Genomic DNA, 5,053 nt, shown 5'->3' with positions numbered 1-5,053 from the left:
GAATCAACCTTAATAAAAAAATAAACTGCTATCATATGCTAAAATGCAGGCACGCATATAGGATAAGGAATATTAATATGACACAGAGATTAATCTTGCTTTAAGCACCAAAAAAATTATTTTAAGTTACTTCCTCATAATTTTATTGGTTTTGAGATTCTTGGTGGGATAAGCTAGAAGATAGTACTTGGCCTGCACTCTCTGGAACACCTTCTATTAAGATAGCCTGTATCACTGCTGGCCCTGCCTTTCTGCTTGATTCCTATGTGTTACTTAGATTGTAAATTCCTGGGGGCCTGATTCCCTTCTGTTCTGCACTTGTGAAGATCCTAGCACGGAGAAGCCCTAGGCTTGAGTTTCTCCAGTACATATAAAGAAATAAAAGGTTATAGCCCAGAGGCTGAGTAGTATCATCTATAGAATATGTAGAATTTCCCTTGTAGTTTTGGGACTTTCTGGAGAAAGTTTCTGTGTACAGAGATTTTCAAGGAATTTCTAAGCTCTATACACATTTCTTGAAATTTTTCCTGCTTTATTTACAACAGCTTTTGGCTTTTTCATGTGCAGTGGTTGTTCATAGTAATAACCCCTAAGAGAAAAGGCAGCATAATACTTCTGAAAATACAACAGATGCGTGTAATATCATTGCTCTCTCTACAGGGACTTCTGTAAACTGATTCCTTGCTACACTCAGCATGTTAGCATCCAGGAGCAGAATATTGTTTGTGGAATTTATAATGGGACCAGGGATTCAAAAAATTGATCTATGGGGTTTTATAACTACAGGAGCTCCAAACTATACGTTGTCAAGCTGCCTCAACTTTGGTGGTTTTCAAACACAACTCAGTTTTGCATTTACAGCCTATTCTGAGTATTTTTCACTTGGTACGTCCTTAGGAAGAGGCTGTCAAGGAGAATGATTATCTGCCAAATACTGATGTGTTTGGGAATGTTCAGCACAAGTTTTGGTGTGTTATTTAAATGAATGACTTCTATTGTCATCCTTGAAATATTCATCGTCACTCTGGCAACCTCTGTGTCCTGTAAGGTGTGCAGCACAATGAGATGTATAAACGTACCAGAGGCAGGCAGAACAGCACACATGATGAATGAGAAAAATAAATCATTAGGAAAGCCTGGGGTTAAAATAGAAGGGACAGAAAAAAACCTCTCACAGAGGGGTGAAGTGGGAAAATGGGGTCTGTTTCATTTTCTTGTGTCTTGGCAGATTTCTAGGAGTACATTCAAGGGCTCAGAGTGAAAATATGCATGAAAACTGGGAAACTCCATGAAAAAAGCACAAATTCCTTGTTTCCAGAACTCAGTTCTTCTATAGCATTATTTTGTCTTCTCTGACTCTCTGTTATTTTCTACTGATTTCTCAAGCCTTCCTAGGAATAAAGTGTAGCCCCTGCACTGCTCTGCCAGGCTCTGTAACTGCTATAATTTTTCTGGTCCAGAAACTCCTTCTTCCTCATAAGCTCTTTGGTTACAAAGAATTATTTTCAGCCACGCAAAGCTTCAGTGGATGCCCACAATCTCTGCTGTTATATTCCTGTCATCTCCTCACCCCCCCTGCACACATGATGAGCACTAGCTGTCAGCAGGCTTATTTCCAGTACATCAGCTCTAACATTCAGCTCTAACATTCAACTCTGTTCTAGGCTCCAGCACTGTCTTTGCATATAGCCCTTATCTTTTGAGGGGGTATATAACAAACAGATTTCCCTCAGAAAATGAAGGGGAGGCAGAATAGCAGCTAGTGTTTTCTACTTTCCTGATGAAAAACATTATAATTTCAGTAAGAAAATGTACTCTTTTTTTTTTTTTTGTCTTGTGTTTTTCTTGTTTTGCTGGGGTTTTTTTTCCCCAAGTATTATATTCAGATCATGACTAAATGGATGAAATGAAATGCTTTTCAAATCAGTTTTTTTTATTAAAAGCTCTGGTATTGGAAAGTGGGATATTTCTGTAATAGCGTGCAACTCTGAATCAATGTTTTCAAGAATAATGCACAATACCCATTTGTCTTTCAATGAATTATGATTTAAAAATTTAAAAGTTATAAACTTTTACAGTCCTGTAACTTGGGAGAATTCCAATCCCAGTGCAAATCTGTGCAACATCTATTTTTAATATCTCTCTTTTTTTCCCCAATAACTTGCCTATCTTTAATCTGTACTTTTGCCTTTTGGTACATGTGGTTACCAGTAGTGCTCTTGAGCATGTACAGCTACAATATGTGATTCTGGTCTAAGCCTTTGTTTGACTTTCCTTTGTTGTTGTTGTTATTTGTTTTAATAATCCTAAACACTTTTGCGGAAATTATGATTCTTGGTGAAAATGGCAGAATACATTATTCCTATTTGGATCAGCACTCATTTCTATAGGTAGTTGTTCTGCAACAAGTGTATCAATACAGCTAATGCAGTACAAGTTTTTTTAGTGTTAGCAAGTTGTTACATGTCATCTTCTTAGGATGCATTTCTGCCAGTTAGGTATTTAAAAAGGTTAAACACCACAAGCCTTTGAAGCTGGGGCATGTACTATGTACTTCCTGTTCTTAAGGCAAAGAGCTCTAGTAGAACCATCATCTTCAATAGGAATTTGTTAATGGGCTGCTTACCTTATCAGTAGGGGAAGTCCTAACTCCACTTGTCACATGTTCAGCTAAGGCCAGAGTTCTTTAACCACTCTGGACATTCTAAATCAACCTGCAAATATCTTGACTTCCTCTGCTGCACCTTGTCCTACAAAACCACAGGGTCCAGTATAGCTTTTTCTTGGTTCTTTTTTTTTTTTCTCTTATGAATTATAGTTACTGTCCATGCTAGTCTAACTGCTTACTGCACACTCAAGTTCCCCATTTTCTCAGCTGCCGTTCCAAGATCATTAGACTGTCTAGCATTGCTTTGGCAACTCATGTTATTTAGCTTTAAGTACATATATTTAATTGGCTTATTAATGCTTCTTGTCTTCTAAATCCTACATTCCCCCTTTTTAATGAAAAATGAATATACTTTAAGGCTCTGCAGGTGGGATCCAAATCTGAGAACTTGTATGACAGCATCACTGGGATTTGTAAATACTCATTATTTGTCATATGTACTAGAAAACCAGAACTGCCACCCTACCCCAATTATTCCTTAAAACTTTCTCCAAATTACACTTGCAGAACAATAATCCATGGCCAAAATGTATGATAGGATAAAGGCATCATACAGATTTAGCAAAAATATCTTTGGGAAGATATTTTATTCTTCCCTTCAGAATTACAGTCTGTGTTTAGGGACTGGTCTTGTGCTTAGCATGCACAGTGTTTATGCAATTTGTCTTCCATGCTCATGCTTTGACGTGTCCTCCACATGGGACACCAGAAACTCATTCAGAGCAGAGGGGAGCTGGACAGCCTGCACATCTGAGCTTTGTCCTTTTGTGTTATATTTTTTATCTAGACATGCTACTTTGAGATTTAGGCAATTCACCTTTTAGAAATTTCTAGTGAACAGTTCATATTTTCACAACAGCAACCCTTTCAAACCCTTTTCTAAATGATGGGTTTGATCCCTGTAGTTCCTGATAGCACTGAATATTTACCTTAACTTGTCCCTTTTCAGGCTGAGGCTTCATAGGTAGGAAAACTAATGGGACGTGTGTAAGCATGTTCAGCAAAACATGCTAATAATTCTACACCACTGGACAGTAACTTGCCTTTGTCTTTTTGATGAGGCCCTGATAAACTTGCATACATTGAGGGACAGGGTAGTGTACAACGTAAAGAATGGCTCCTCTGGAGCTGCTGCTTGGTGTTTAAGTCATCTCGAGGGTGGTAAAACCGTACTTATACAACACTAAGAGTTGTCTTTTCATGGTGTTTCTTCAGCACTGACAATTATTTCTTAATGATGCATTTGCAGAGGAGCTTGCTGAACTTCTTGGACCCAGCTCAGGCAAACTGCAGCACCACCAGCATCTGTGGAACTCTGCCCATCTAAATGAAGCCAGAGTTTTTTGCACCGTCATTTGCAACATGTGCTGCTGGGACTGAAGAGAACTGCAGTTGTACACTGGCTTTTAAAAATATTTTCACTCTTGAAAGAAGCCTGATTGATGAAGAATATGAGCCATTGAATTACAACTCGCCAGATTTTACTAAGAACACACTAAATATGCAAATTTATGGGAGGGGAAGCAATATTCTTACTCCTATTTAGGATGGGTTTGATAGAAATAATTCTCTTGTCACTTGTTACAGAGAAGAATTATTAATTTTGCTTTGTCTGTGGAAAGGCAAAAGCCAGCAATCATGTTACAAAGTAGGTTGCATAAATTGGTTGATTTTCAATGCCTCTTTCCCCATCACATCTCAGGAAGAAGAAAAGATTTCTTAATGGTGCCAGGTTCTATTAGAAGTGTAGCGCAACGTAGTTTTAATTGATGCATACCATGTCTTAGGAAAATAACAGGCAAACTCCCTGACCATTCAATTACCATATAAATAAGAATGTGCATATCTCCTCTCATATCAGCATCTTCCTTTTTTTGTTATTGATGAAAATATGTTAATGGCTAAAAGCAGCTTTTCATTTGAATAATGACTTAATGCTTCTATGAATTTCAGATGGTGGATTAAGCCCTTTTAAAGAAAGTTTGCAATTTCCCTATAGTTCACCAGCTGCCTTTGCTCAGGGGACAAAAAAAAGCAAATGGGAGACTTCAAACCTCAGCACCTGCTAGGGTGCTGCTGTGGTTTATAAATCTGTTTAGGAAAATGAAGCATGCAAGTTCTCAGCTGTCTTTTATTCATAAGACTAGCATTGATGGGAGAGAGGAAAAATCCCACTAGTGTGTGTTTTATGGTGTAGACCATGTTTCTTTTTTGTGCTTTGCCAGACAGAGGTCATCCTTTTCAGGCAGACACTTCAGGTTTACAAGATCGCTGAGGAAACAAGCAGCACTACCTTCTTCTGACTTGACCGTAGAAGTGGCATCAGATCTGAGTCAAAATTAATTACATGCAGGGCACTAATGTTGATTGTTCAAGCAGGTAGTT

This window comes from Neopsephotus bourkii, unplaced genomic scaffold (genome assembly GCF_033783945.1).
Source record: "Neopsephotus bourkii isolate Nb327-2 ecotype Australia unplaced genomic scaffold, CSIRO-AGI_Nbou_v1 NB_107, whole genome shotgun sequence".
Classification (NCBI taxonomy): domain Eukaryota; kingdom Metazoa; phylum Chordata; class Aves; order Psittaciformes; family Psittacidae; genus Neopsephotus; species Neopsephotus bourkii.
The sequence above is the reverse complement of the archived record's forward strand: the minus strand, read 5'-3'. Positions refer to the sequence as shown.